Genomic DNA, 15,855 nt, shown 5'->3' with positions numbered 1-15,855 from the left:
TTTAATCCTTAGTGCAAGCCCTCAAACATTAACTGTGATATTTGTTTGGATAGAAAACAATGTTACATGCACGTTACCACTTCCTAATTTGTATTAATTCCCAATTTAAAATCCAATAATAACATCATCTAAATAATTTTGATTTTAATTTTAAATTTTGGATTAAAAGTTGATGAAAATTTAATTCCAATCTAAATTAGAATAATTAAAGAATATTTATATTTTTAAGCTTGTGTTGAGAGTTATTAAAACCCAATAGATTTTAATTCCAATAATTAAAGAATATTTTTATTTTTAAGCTTGGATTGAGAGTAATTAAAACCCAATAAATAGTAATTTGATTTTATGTAGCATTGTTTCCTTACTGGAAATTTTTCAAGGAGGTTAATGAATGCAACAATGTATCTATAATGTTTGAACTCCTAACCCTCATAAATTAAATGAATAAATAATATCAACACTTTTTAAATGTGACATTGAAATATTTGAAAAAAAAAAACTAAAAAAATCATAATTGTTTATATGTGGATTGCAAATTTATTACATTAATTTTTATTTAGTTATTAATATTGCAAATTTATTACATCAATTTTTAGTTAGTTATTAATTAATATTAGTAAAGCGTATTTACGACTTCAGCAGCCGCGAGTTCGATCCAGACGCACTCATTTAATGGGATATTACAAATAACCCATGTGTATATTCACCAATATTTCACAGGAAGTTAGGGTTTCATCTAGAAATCAGTTGTCATTGTAAATAGACTTATAATCCACAAATCAAATGAAGAAAATAAAAAACAGGTTATACTATAAACTTTGTCAAAATTAGGAATTAATTCTTCCTGGAATTGAAAGTTTAAATAAACAAATAAGGCTTCCCAATTGACGACTTTGGCGGCCGCGGGTTCGACCCAGACACACTCCTTTAACGAATAAGCACAGGTTCCCAATTGACAGGCTCCCAATTGAGGACTTCATTGAATCCAACACATTGTAGTAAATATTTTATTCATTCAAACCATACAGTGCACTTAAACTATGAAGGTGAAGTTGCAAACATGTATTGAGTTGCAATTTGATTAATGAGCAGCCTGGTTCCAATCCAAAAGAAAATCAAGAAACCACATAAAAAGAAAAAAAAAGAGACCACATATAAACAAAAATAAGGAAAATATTATATGAAAAGTTTTGGGTACCTTTCTATATTTTTGTTCTGAATAAACATTTTATCCAAATACAATCAAGTAGAAAATACATTTCAATCTTGATGATTTTTTTGTACTTTATAAGCTCGGTGAAATTACATCTGTCTATGTATCTCTATCTGTACTTGGTTGCTACTCTCGCCAACATGAAAAATATAAAGATTTTGATTGTTCTAAATTAAGTCTGCATGCAAAATTTGTTCTTCATCTTCCATTAAAACAGTGGTACCAACAGAACCAAAGTGCTTTGAAGCAAGCCTTCAATTGTCTGAGGAACCCATATGACAAGGCCATCTCTTCTACTCTCTATGGGAGTTCGTGGGTGAAAAGGAAACATTTTGCATATTTTGGGCTCATATATCTCTCTTCCTGAATCTTTAAAAGAAGATCCATTTTCTTGATTATTAACTCTCAAGGCTAATTCAGCTTCTTCTTTTCCAAAAAGGAGATCGAACTCAGATTCTAGCAGTTTACTTCTCAAATCGGTATCCTTTCCCTCAAGCAAATTAGTGAGGATCTGCATTCCATCCTTGAAATAAATTTGTGTGATGTTTACAAAAGTCTGTTTATCTAGTGTAAGCAGTTTGCAGTGATGACGGACACAAACATTATATTTCTCAACTATGTTACCCAACACAGCCATCTCACCTAATATACTATAGGGCTCAATTTATGCAGTTGTCTCCTCATACCGATCCTCTCCAACAATTACAGTTTCCACAGACCCACGAGAAACAATGTAGAGCTGATCTACTACACTTCCTCATTCAATTACCACCTCCCCAGCAAAAAAGAACTCTTCTTTCATTCTCGTCGCAATCCCGCTTAAAAATTCTTGGCTGCAATTATTGAAGAGAGTAACATTTGCAATTTCTGAAGTACGTAAATACTCTGCAATTTTAGCCCTGATAAAAATGGGAATATCATCTAACACTTTGGGTTCATAATAGCTACTTTCGTAGCCGAACCTGACAATACCTTTGATTTCAGCCTTTATATGCTTCACCACTTTATTTCTTTTCATATATTTAATCAAATTAGTCATTTTATCGCTAAATCTTTCTCTCTTGGATCCCTTAACGATGTGCGTAGTCAAGTTACCGATCACATAGGCCCGGAAAATCATACTAAAAGAGATATATATCATTAAAAATATCATTTCCCTGCGATTCACTGCATGCACATCTCCATATCCTACGGTGGACATGGTAGTTATTGTAAAATACAGAGAGGTTATATATAATTTTGACAGGCTTATCTCCCTAAAATGAGTATAATGGTAATCTCCCAAACTTAAACTTCCAACCCATGTAGACCCTTCATTTTCCTCTGGAATAGTTGTTGTCAGATAATAAAAGATGCAAGCAGTGATATGTGTGCAATACAGCTGCATAGAGATAAGTTTCAGAATCCTTGTGAATAGATAGTTTATACCGATATTTTTTTCTATTTTCTTGAAAAATTCCATCAATTTCTGGGCTCGATACAACTGGATCCACAACAGATACCTCACCTCTTCTTTTCTGCCTGATTTTTTTAAATAATATCCCATGGCAAGCAACAAAGAACATCTGGAACTAAACTCGTTTTTACATAACAAACAATAATTTTCCGGCAATCATACACCATCTTGTAAGTATATGAATCTCTGTAGGAAAGAAAGCACTGAAAAGGGATGTCTACCCAGAAAGTTGTTTGTGCCAATATGTCCAGCTCCAACAGATGCTTGGGCAGGCCGCGGAAAAAACCGAATTGCAAGGGAGTAAAACAACAAGAATAAAACGCTGAAACCAGAATAACCCACGACCAACATCTATGCACTAAACCATCCCGTTATATTAAACATCTGTTCATAGAGCTATTACAAAAACTCAGTCTGCTTTCGTGACTTCGGCCTCCGCTCTCCTGACGTCGGTGAGCACGGGTTCGATCCAGACCCACTCCTCTAACAACAGAGCATAGCCTCCCAATTGACGACCTCATTGAGATTTTGGATAACAACACCGTGGGATGAATATGTCAAAACCGATATCAATTTAACTAGACCTGTGTGGTGTTTCATCCAATATTGGTGAAAACTAATAAGCGACCAACTACCATCACGCCTGCACTCCCCGTACCCGCCATACGCTTTACATTAACAGACTGCTTACAGCACATTGATTCTATAAATGATTCTATTAGCTACCAGGATGATCTTGTCGGGTCAGGCTGAATGAAACTGGCCAACCCTACTGCTCTTTTCGCCACATCAGCATGAAACTGCCCTCCACTCCTCGCAATTGGTGGCAAGGACATTGAGGGTTTCCAGGCGACACCGCACCTCTATCCCACATCTCGTTTCCTCTAACTACCTTAGTGGGCTAGTGTAGTTGAGTTATTGGGCTTGTATCTGGGCAACCCTTGTCCCGGTTGCAGGTTATCAGAACCTGCTTACATGGCTGTTCTAGCCCAACTCTCTGTTTCCGGTTGCTTAACGAACATTGACGGAGATATTCGTTAATTATTAAAAAAACTATGTGAACTGGATGATGCATACATGGAGCATACAACCACCCCAGTTTTTTGATGACCATTAACATAAATATTTTTAAAGCATCTGACGATGACCATCACATGGTCATCCATGGACCATTCGTCATGAATTTTCTTTTTAAGACTCAGTCCGGCGCACCCGGCAATGTGAAATTTAAATTTTGAATTTTGAACTCTACCCAGCCACGCCCGCGAATACCCAAAAGAGCTTGAGACCGTCCGTTTTGGTGTGTTTCTTCAATTTTTATTTTAAAGTCTAGTGAGATTTTTTACAATGGTAATTGTGAGTTTTGTAACTTGCATAATCTTAATCTTTTAATCTTTTAGGGATTTTGGAGGGATATAATCTATTTAAAACCACGAATACCCAAAAGACCTTGAGACCGTCCGTTTGGAGTGTTTCTTCAATTTTATTTTAAAACCTGGTGAGATTTTTTGGTAACTATGAGTTTTGTAACTTGCATAATCTTAATCTTTTAATCTTTTAGGGATTTTGGAGGGATATAATTTATTTATATGTTTTAAAATACATTTTAAATGGTGAAAACTAATTATTTTGAAAAAAAAAACATTACTAAGTTTTAATTAAAAAATAAAAAGATATAATGGTGAACGATTTTTTTTTGTTATTTTCATATATTTTTATATAAATTTTATTTAAAATTTTGTATAATTTAACTATTTTAAGTAATATTGATATGATTAATGATACATATTCAAAAATATGCAAAAGAATTTTCTTTCTAAGACCCAGTCCCGCACGCCCGGCAATGTGAAATTTAAATTTTGAATTTTTAACTCTACCTAACCACGCCCCCGAATACCCAAAAGACCTTGAGACCATCCATTTTGGAGTGTTTCTTCAACTTTATTTAAAATCTGGTGAGATTTTTTACAATAGTAATTGTGAGTTTTGTAACTTGCATAATCTTAATATTTTAATCTTTTAGGGATTTTGGAGGGAGATAATTTATTTATACCTTTTAAAATACATTTTAAGAGGTGAAAACTAATTATTTTGAAAAAAAAATCATTACTAAGTTTTAATTAAAAAATAAAAAGATATAATGGTGAACATTTTTTTTTTTTTTTTTTCATATATTTTTATATATTTTTTATTTAAAAATTTTGTATAATTTAACTATTTGAAATAATATTGATATGATTAACGATGTGTATTCAAAAAGATATGATTAATGATGTGTATTAAAAAATATGCAAATTAGTTCCACAAGTCATCTCTATGTATATATTCTCATCCTCGGCAACCCCTAAAGACATTATGGGAAAAATAAGAAACATACAAACATGCTTATTTTAGGGGAGCTAAATAACAATAAAAATGTGTCCTTGTCACTTCAGAAAAATTATGCTATCCTAACCACCTCGATGGTTTGGGAGTGAGAGACCCTAAATCCTCAATTAATCACTAGGAGCCCAAACTTGGTGGTGGTGGTTTAAAAACCCATCAGCTTTATGGAGTAATGTATGGAAGCAAAAATACATGGAAAGAACAAATGATAGTTTGAGAATTTGGATAGGGGGTGGAATTAAGGGATTTCATCTCTAGAATTCATTGTGGAAATCAAAACATAAACTTATTCCTCTTTTGGGAGGATTCTTAGTAGAAATGGGCCCAAATTGGAAAAAGGAGAGGTAAATTAGTTAAAAACTTGTTTGATATTGTAAGGTATAGTACTAGTCTACTAGTATTGGGCGCAACCTCAATCTCAACAACAATGGAGGTAGTGGCAGAAGTGCATGCATTGACGAGTGCACATAAGCTCAGAAACACAAGTAGCCATCACAAATGAAACATAAAGTAGAAGAATTAAAATCCAATATAGGAAAGATATCCTTCGATAGGGGAAATGTCCTAAAGGATATTTTAGCTTAAAGGAGCCTTGTAGATTAATATTTAGCATAGAAGGAAACCCTAGTAAAAATAAATGGAAAAGGCTATGGGACTCCAAATTCTAGCCAAAGGCGACCCTCTTCCTCTAACTTTCATGCAAAACAAAATCTTAACTTGGGAAAATCTCCGAAAATGGGTTTTCAAAGTCTATCTAGATGTAACCTCTGATGGGAAAACATAGAAACAACTGAGCATCTGCTTAACAATTATAGATTTTCATTAGAAATATGGGATCACTTGGCCATAATTTTTAGACAATCAAAATTGGAGCGGAACCAATATTCATTCAACACTTAATGAATGGAATTTTGGACCTTCTAAAAGTATTATAGTGGACTGAACATGGAAATTTTCCTGAGATTTATAACATGGGAATTATGTAAGGAAAGGATTAGAAGAATCTTCAAATATTAGTCATTAAATGTGGACACTATTAGAGCTCCATAATGGGAAGGTAAGCGAAACAATCCTCATAATCTTAAGTAGTCTACACAAGATTGGGAATGTAATTCCAAGGAATCACGCATTCTCAAACTTTTGGTGCTCAACCAATATTTTACAAATTTTCAAGCAACACAACCCTAGCCCATTCCCTTAAATCCTAACAAATAGCTACCACCTTCTCCTAGTTTCTTAAAGTTAAAATCTGATAGAGCCTCTAGGGGTAATCCCGACCTTGCTAGTTTCATAGGGGTATTTAGAAATTATCATGGGTAAATTACTCACATTTATATGGGAATTCTAAGAATGAAACTAATAATGTGGCTAAACTTTCATCCTTGGAGCAAGTCCTAATAATATCCAAGCATCTTAATTATCAAAAATTGATAACATAAGGGGATTATAAAACTATTGTCCTAATGATAAATAAACTACAAAATGGATCTAGACCCCCAAGTTCTCTAATAGACGGAGACTAATGGTAGGCTTAACAAGAATCAAAGTATTAAAGGTAATAGTATCCCTTGTACTATCACATATACGAAGAATAGGAAATAAGTTGGCAAATAAATAGCGAACAAAGGTCAACAATACAAGTAGATATGTTGGAAAAAAATTCTCCATCCTCTTCTTAATGTGATAAGAACCATGTGCAAAGAAATTGTAGAAATGGAAAAAGCTCCCTAGGGTGGGTGCACATCTGGTGAGGCGACCTCCTTTCATTGAGATGAAAACCATCTATTTAATATGGGCAGTAGGCTTCCCATCAAATGTGATATGGATGGCTTAGCATAAAAATATGCTTATTTGGTATTTTGTTTAGTTCGTGGGAGGGCATTGTGATGATAGCCTTCATTGCGTGGGAGTCTAGTGAAGGGAAACAATTTTGAATTCTAAATGCAAGAGAACTTGAGTATTAATTATGGTGATTAACAAGAAGGAAATAACATATCATAACATGGGATGGAGTAATAGAAATTGAGGAGGGAGGGTTGAAGCTCTTGGTATAGTTTATTAAGTTCCATGCCACTATTTCTCATGGGCACTCCTAGTCTTTTATAGTCCTATTACTGTCAAAGATTATAGGTTTGGAAAAGAGGAAATTAAAAGTCAATCCTATAATAGAATTGTCGTTGCATGCAAGATTGATGATAGTTTTCAATTGGAAAATACTCAGTCTAGAGTGCAATACCTCTAGTTCCTTGCAAAATTAGATAAGGATTCTCAGGTTTGCTGTAATTATAATTTCTGTTACACACAACCATTTAGTTGTAGACATTTTTCTATCAATGTTTTATAGGAATTGTAGATTAATCATCTTTTGGATATTTATCCCCTCTTAGGAACTCCCTAGGGTGGGTGCACATATGGTGACGTGACCTCCTTGCATTGAGATGAAAACCATCTATTTAATATGGGCAATAGGCTTCCCATCAAATGTGATATGGATGGCTTAGCATAAAAATATGCTTATTTGGTATTTTGTTTAGTTCGTGGGAGGGTGTTGTGATGATAACCTTGATTGCATGGGAGTCTAGTGAAGGGAAATTTTTTTTGAATTCTAAATGCAAGAGAACTTGAGTATTAATTATGGTGATTAACAAGAAGGAAATAACATATCATAACACGGGATGGAGTAATAGAAATTGAGGAGGGAGGGTTGAAGCTCTCGGTATAGTTTATTAAGTTCCATGCCACTATTTCTCATGGGCACTCCTAGTCTTTTATAGTCCTACTACTGTCAAAGATTATAGGTTTGGAAAAGAGGAAATTAAAATTTAATCCTATAATAGAATTGTCGTTGCATGCAAGATTGATGATAGTTTGCAATTGGAAAATACTCAGTCTAGAGTGCAATACCTCTAGTTCATTGCAAAATTAGATAAGGATTCTTAGGTTTGCTGTAATTGTAATTTCTATTACACACAACCATTTAGTTGTAGACATTTTTCTATCAAAGTTTTACAGGAATTATGGATTAATCATCTTTTGGATATTTATCCCCTATTAGGAACTTCTAATTCGAAGAGGTGTGTTTTTATGACTTAATTTGAGCTTTTTCAGCCTCCATTTCACCCCCTACCTATAATGTTTCTCTTTGTTGGGAGTGCCCTACTCATTGTTAAGCTAGGTTATCCTTCTCTGGCATCCTAGTCACCTTCCTTTTGCCCCTTCTTAGAGTTCCTACAATTTCTATTTTGCATCTCCTCCCCATCTAAACTTTCTATTTGATTTCCCCTTCCCTCCCTAGGACCGTAAACTTCATTCAACCCCTCCCTAGTGCCCCTAGGTCATGGAAAGAGGTGGTCTCTCCTCCGCTCACCATGGAGGCAGAAGAGAACAACCAGGCCCCTCCATTGCCCCTAATCTTGCTTCCCCCTATTAGCCAAACCCATGCTCAATCAATAGCTCAAGTGGTTATGGCCCAATATAGAGAAATTATCCTTCAAATAGTCCAAAGAGTAATGTTTGATGTCGAAGAACAAGTCTAAGAAGCTAGAAGTTTAATTCCAGATAGGCAATTGGATTGTGAAACTAGTGAATGGATACTTGGCATGGGTAACTCTACTAGAGCATGCAACTCCTCTTACATACAAACCATTAAGGTTGGAATTGTGGTTGACTAGGTTGTGGTGGGGGAGGATAATATTGAGGTTGGTATTGAGAATGTGACTATTGGAAAGCTTGAGGATATTGAGGATTCCTACCATAAGAACATTCCCAACCATGTGACCAAGATTGGTTTTGTGGTTGAGGTGGCCAAGATTGCCATGGTAAAGGTATATTCCAATTACTTTGTGCTTATGGATAAGATTGATATTATACATTTGAATCTTGTGCCATACCTATTTGTAACAAGTCCTTTTGGGAGAAACATAGAAAAGTGGTTCAGTTTGGCTTGTCCCAGCTTCTTCTTGGAAAACAAGTTTAAGTCCAAATATTGAAGGGAACTCCTTTGTAGCATTATTTTCTACACATATAACACATATTTCAATATTATCAAGAGGAAATTCTTGTAATGCATGCATTTTCCTAATTTAAGACATAAAATAGACAATGCAACATTATAAGTTTTTTGCTTGTGTTTTATCCTTAGGGTATCTAGTTGTTCACTAAGATTTTTGAAAATATCAGTCTTAAAGTTATCAAGAAAAATTTATGATTATACTCTACTTACTATTCTAGATGAAAATTTGGTTACCCTTGACATGATTGGATATCTTGGATTATTGCCATAATTTCCTTTTCCTCTTGAGATATGTTTGTGTAACTGACAAATTTCTTGAAATGACAATTGAGAATTATCTCCTTTACCCATTAGGTTGAGGAGGTCAATCCATTCATCCCTTATGGATTTTAGTAAGATAGTCTTTAATGTGTCTTCATCTAAATTATGCAACTTATCTCTTTTGACATTGTAGACAAATCTCTTTGCCAAATCTTCAAGGCTTTCTTCCTCCTTTTGGGCCATTTTAAAAATGTCATCCTTAAGGTCACGGTGTATGAAATAATATTTTTATTTTTCTAAGAATATTCCTTTCAAATCATCACATGTTATGATAGAATGTGTTCTTATGCCCATGAACCTTTTAAGAGCCCCATATTTTAAAGTAGTAGGAAATAATTTCAATTTTTTATTATCGAGTAAATAATCATATGATCTGCATAATACCTCAAAATTAAAAAGAATCTTTTTTAGATCCTAATTTATTAACCCATGGATGTTAGGAAGGATAGATGGTGAGATATTTTTCATGGTATAAGTGGTATCTATATCTAAAATAATAAATCCAAAAGGATCCTCTTCATGAAAATCTCCATCATCCCCCCCTCCACCTCTACTACGTTGACCTCCTCTACCATCTCCCCCTATTCTGCCTCTTCCTGCAGTAATTATTGGTATGTCCTCTCCATTGTGTACTTATACATCTCCTTCTCCTACCATTGTAGATTCTTCAAAGCTAATATAAGGCTCTATGATAGGGTTGTCTACCTCTTCCTCCTCTTGTTCCCCTACTAATGGAAATTCAGAAAGATTTTCCTCTTCTACTTGTTCCTCCTCAGTAGGTACTTCTAACTCTTGTCCTGTGAGATTTTCATCTATTGAAGAAATAATTATGACTCCTTCAGTTAGGGATATAGGTTATTTAACTACATCGATTGCAGATGAGGATGGTGAGTCCCTAGGTTGAATTTCAAACCTATGCACTTATGGGATTCTTGTTCTACCTACAAATGATGGAATGCATGTAGTGGAAGGTGGTGTGGCACTACGTGGTCTAGCAGGTGTTATTAGTGATGTTGGTATAGAAATACATCCTCTACTTACAAATCTACCCCTAGAATCTCATTCTCTATACATACATCATAAATGATTTTATATGAATTCATTATGCATCTAAAGGATGAATGCAACTATTATGGAATGCAATAGCCACAATTGTAATTTATAGAGAAAACCATAATTGTTATGCCCAAGTTCTTACCTCTTGTCTTACCGCTCCCTTTAAATAGAGTTGCTTAAATGAAAACACATTCTTAATGAAAAATAGAAACCTATCTACACTTCCCTATAAATGACACTAAAAATGTTGGGTAACTTAATTGTCATTTAAATTACTTCATTAAATTATCAATCAATACTTGTGAACTTATGAAGTGTACATGCACCATATATGCTAGAACATATATTTTCATTTAAAGCGTATTAAATTGTGAATGGAAATCAAATATAGACTAGATCTCATCAATCATATGCACATGTTTTGTCTAAAAGGGCATTCCAAACTTCAATGTAAATAAACTTCAAAGTATACTATGTTGTTTTTCGAATAATTGATAACTACTCTAGTGAACAAGTTTTGGAATTTATTCTATTGAACATGAAATGTAAATCTATTCTATTGAACAATGAAAATAAATATAATCTAATTGAATTGAGAAAGAAGGTTTATTCTAGAAATATTTTGAAATAGTTCTATTCTACATTTAATTTATTGAAACTTAAATAAGTTTATTTTAAAGGGTTGGAAAGGAAATATATCTATCAGTTTGAAAATATAACTAGTCTATAACTGGTCTATAAAACTCAGAAATGAAAATACTCTAGAAAGAAATGATTATAAAGCAATCAATTGAAGAAAAAAAAAGGCTTTCAAAGATTACTAATGTGCACATTGATAACCTAAAATAATCTTAGCATCTAAAGTAGAAATATGAGACTACGCATAAAAGAAATATTTTTGTAGTTCCTTTTTTATAGTCGAGTGGTCAACGTATCACGAACGGAAGATAAATAATCAAATCTAGAATCAAAAATAAATCATTTAAATAATATAACTAATTAAAGAATTGAATTGAAGCAAATATTAATATACTTGTAAAGTGTCAGAAATGGAATCAAAATTATCATGAAGAACAACTATAATATTTCTCACAACTCCACTGGGGGCCCTCCTAGTGAGCACAAGACATTAAGAATTTAGATCATGATATATGTCTTGTCAACACAATCACAAAAGCATCATGAAATAGAGTGCTTGTATTTCTTAAAGCAGATTATTGTCTAGTGAATGATAATGACAATATGAACATAATACATTAAGTATGTTTTTCTTTTGGATCCAAGCATTTTATAGGATCTTCTTGAATTGACAACTTAAGAAATTAATAGTGAGAGATAAGTTCTAAATTCTATATCCAAAGTTTTGAAATAACAATAGGAAATTTTGTCTCCTTATTCACTATTCAAAGAATGAATCATGAAAGAGTTCCTATTGACACTTCATTAACTAATATTCTAGATTCAAGGTCTTTCTCACCTGATATTCTCCATGCTCGCTTGATGATAAGGTCAATTCCTTGACATTCTGCATGAAAACAATGTTCCATAGCTATGTTTGACCTTTCAGTTTGACATATAAGTTTCACACATTCTGTGAGCTTCTAGTTGCATCCCATAGGTGGATGGCCATGTGGTTGACACCTGCCAATTGTTCATGTGTCTTGTTTGTCTTCTAACAGGTGTGAACCTGTAAAACTTAGGATTCAGTTGCATAAATGTCTTTTAGCTACATAATGTTCATCTTTTGGTAGTTATAACATAGTTTACATAAATTTCACAAAGCAAACATCGAGTATGAGTTGAGAGTGGATGACTACCTTTTTATTATAGATTTTCATGACATGGGTGACCTATAATTCATAGATGAAGTGAAAAATGTGTACAAAATTGTTGGGATGGGGTCCCCTGGGGTAAATTTTGTAAAGTCTTTGAATTTCGAGAAGCGGAGTGTGAAGGTCTTTAGGAGTCAAAAGGGGCTTTAGGAAGGTCAAAGCCCCTTAGTTTGTTATAATTTAAGTTGTCTTATGACTCGCCCATGGTTCACGGACCATGGTATTATAAAAGAGAAATATATAAAAGGAGTCATAGAAGGTCATAGGGAAGTCAGTTAAGATAGCGAAGAACATAGATAGGCAAGTTTTGGGTCTGTATTGCCTACTTTGTACTTAGGCAAAGGGGAAGGCTCTTGCAGTTGTGTGTGTGGAGACCTTGGTAAAGTCTGCAACTAATTGTGCGGGCCCTTGTAGCTATGTGCACAAGGATGAAAAAATCTATAATAGAATATTTGAACATAATAAAGACTATTTTGGAGAAACATCTATGCATTTGTGTGTTAATCGTTACTTTTGCATTTACTGTGTATTCACTCTATTTACAACATTTATCATAAGAAACACTTAATAGATGCATGAAAGTTGTAGATATGCTTAGTTACATGATGTTATGAATTTTTAGAGCAATTAGCAAGATTTTGAATCTATTATATGTTAGTTACTAAAATTTCCAGGTTTTAAGGGTTAGGGTTTGTGAAGATCGAAATAAATCCCTAGGAGTAATAGAAACACATAACATAGTCATTTGGATGCAGAGGCCTGGTTATGGCATCCCCCAATACTGCCTCAGGGGATACTATAGCCTACGTTATGCGGATTGTTGCTGAAAGGGCCGGTAGTGTAGGGATTTCTTGGTTAGTGTAGCTAACTTTGGACCTGAGTCCAAGCCCCCATAAGCCAACAAAAGGTTCTGTTTCTTCTTGAGAATTGGTCTTGAGATTTTGCGCTTCAGTTTGCATCAAGAGTATTATTATATGTCTGCAAGAGAGTGAGAAATACTCCGAGAGAAGATCTTATAGCCAAAATTCTAATTTTAACTGATTGGCGGCATGAAAGATTCCTTGAGAGAATGACAGTAACGTGACGTGAGTTATAACAACTTGTACCTACTATAGTGCCTAGGTCGTCGAGGCCTAAATGATCCACAATGAGAAAAAACAAACAGAAGAAGCCCCAACAAGCTACGGTGTGGCAGTCTCCGCGCAAAAATTTGACGGAGGTCTAACAGAAAGGAAAAATTGATAGATCCAAGCAACCCACGGAACCCCTGGACCTAGATGAGGAAGAACTAACCAGGGGAATTAAGAGGATTGATACATAGGAACATGAGTTGATAACTCAGTTTCTGCCTTATATAACACCGACAGAATCTACAACTAAGGTCCCTAAAGACTCGAATTTAGCAAAGTTCATGGTCTCCACACCATCGCTACCGGAGAATGTGTCATTTGAGGGAAATCTGCTGGCCCGAATACCATACTTCAAGATGGAGGATTGGGACATGGGAGATCACACAAAGTTCCTGCAGTTGGAACCAAGAAAATACCTCAAGAAGGTATAATATGAAGAATCAAAGGTTACTCACCTGGAGCCAATGAAATGGGTGGTCAGAATTAGGTGTGCGGGGTTGTTAAACATGTTATGGGTGCCACATTTCAGCCGTAGTGCCATTAATAGAGTTTGTGTGCATCAATTATTGATGCTGGTGCATGATGGGTGCCTATGGTTGGGAGGGCCCATCTTGATTACTAAAATGTTGATTCATAGAATTACATTGTTTCCTTACCAAGCGGTGGACCTTACAAATGCATTTGTGGGAAAATCATAGAAGAAGAAGTTGGTGGAACAAATGAAGAAAAATTTTGGCCTCGTAAAGAATTTGTGCGGTTATTCAATTCATTCCATCTCAAATGATGCAGTGCAGTTCGCCACACAAATTTTGGCTGGAAAAATCATGAGGAAGTGTCGCACTGATGAAGTGTCGGCGATAATAGTCTTTTTGGATGCGTAGTATGCTAAAGGAGTCAAATAAAATTGGGCTCAGTACTTATGTCATGAATTTTTGGAGGATTTCAAAGAGGCCCATGATGAGGGCAAGGAGTTCCACTACTCGTTGCTACTTTTATTGATCACGTTGTTGGCATGGAGGATGCCAGAAGAAATTCAGTTCCCTCAGCATGATACTTATCTACCCGAGGCCATGAATTTTTCCTCGTATGGGTCACCAAAGACCTTGAGCACTTTATGGAGACAAAGATATTTTGGGTCTTGTTTGAACCAGATATGAGGATAGTGATTAACCAGTGGCCAAGGTTATCACCAAGTTTGCACGGATAGTATGTCAATGTTGTTGATTTCAAGGTATATTTTCATAATCTGCACATCCACATGAAGAAATATGCCATGGGCACATGGCATAAGTTTCCATAATTAGTCATTGAAGATGATATTATCGGGGTCATCAGTAAATGGTTGAGAGATTGACTCACCCCCTCTGATGTTAGCGCATGAACTAGTAAGGTTGCTGAAGTTGAAGCAGCGTAGACCACATCCACGATAACAACTGCAAAATATAAGAAGAAGGAATCCTAGAAGGCTTCTATGAAAGAGAAGGTCGCGACAAAATAAAATGTCGCGCAATAGAAGGATGCTTCTACAAAGGAGAAGGAAGCGCCCAAAGAGAAGGTCTCTACCAAAGAGACAGAAGTGCCGAAGGAGAAAGATGCCACCATGTTGCAGGCCACTATTGACCTCGACATGTAAAAAACAAAGCACACCAATGTTGAGGGCGAGATAAAGGGTGAAGAGGAAGGGGCACAGGCTTGGAATTCCCCTTCATCATCAAAAAGAGGTAGAAGCGAAGTTCTACAAGGCTACGCAAGAAGCATAATTCAGACGAATCAGTGAGCACGATGCCTTTGTTCCTCATAGAGGGGGACATAGACGAGATCAAATATGTGGTCTGTGATGCAATGGAGAATATATTGAACCACATTGAGGACCAATATCATTAGACGTTGGATAAGGTGCAGCAAAGCCTGAGGGAATTGCAGGTCTAAACAAGAATTATTCAAGCGAGCGTTGGATAGGCGAGCCTGAAACAAGTGAGTGGGTCAGCCTTAGTAGCAGAGCTCACCAGGGACCTCCACACAGTGTAGTTACCAGAGGGGTCATTGCACGTTGAGGCATTAGAAGACAGGGAATGCCTCCTACAAATGAAGGATTTGAGTCTGAATCTAGCGACACTCCCCATTTAGACATTATACGAGTTGCATCAAGGGGTATTAGATGAGATTGGAGTTTGGGAACAACGCACACTACTGATCATCAACAAAGTCAAAACCAATAATCAGCATATGCTCGAGGAAAAGGAGTAGGACCTTAAGGAAATGGAGGAAGTGATGGAATGTAGTCAGTAGCTAGAAGCAACATTAGTGCAGGCCTGTAGTGAGCTTCCTAAGCTCTAGATTCCAATAGAAGCGACCTCCGTAGAGAAGATTCAAAAGCTAGTTGTTGTAGTAAAGGAGTTGAAGGAGGAAATTGGCAAAGTTTGATTTGAGTTGCAATTACAGATATCTAA

The 15,855-nt window shown here is 35.3% G+C and overlaps 1 pseudogene; it reads right to left on the bottom strand.

Annotated features, from left to right (window-relative positions):
- Window positions 1-1,421: 1,421 nt before the first annotated feature.
- Window positions 1,422-3,040, bottom strand: LOC149189664 (potassium channel KOR1 pseudogene; annotated as a pseudogene).
- Window positions 3,041-15,855: the final 12,815 nt, after the last annotated feature.

Source organism: Pinus tabuliformis, chromosome 3_1 (genome assembly GCF_031772625.1).
Source record: "Pinus tabuliformis cultivar Carrire ecotype Pingquan chromosome 3_1, CPIR1, whole genome shotgun sequence".
In the NCBI taxonomy this organism is placed as follows: Eukaryota; Viridiplantae; Streptophyta; class Pinopsida; order Pinales; family Pinaceae; genus Pinus; species Pinus tabuliformis.
Note: the sequence above shows the minus strand (reverse complement) of the source record. Positions and strands in the feature narration are given on the sequence as shown.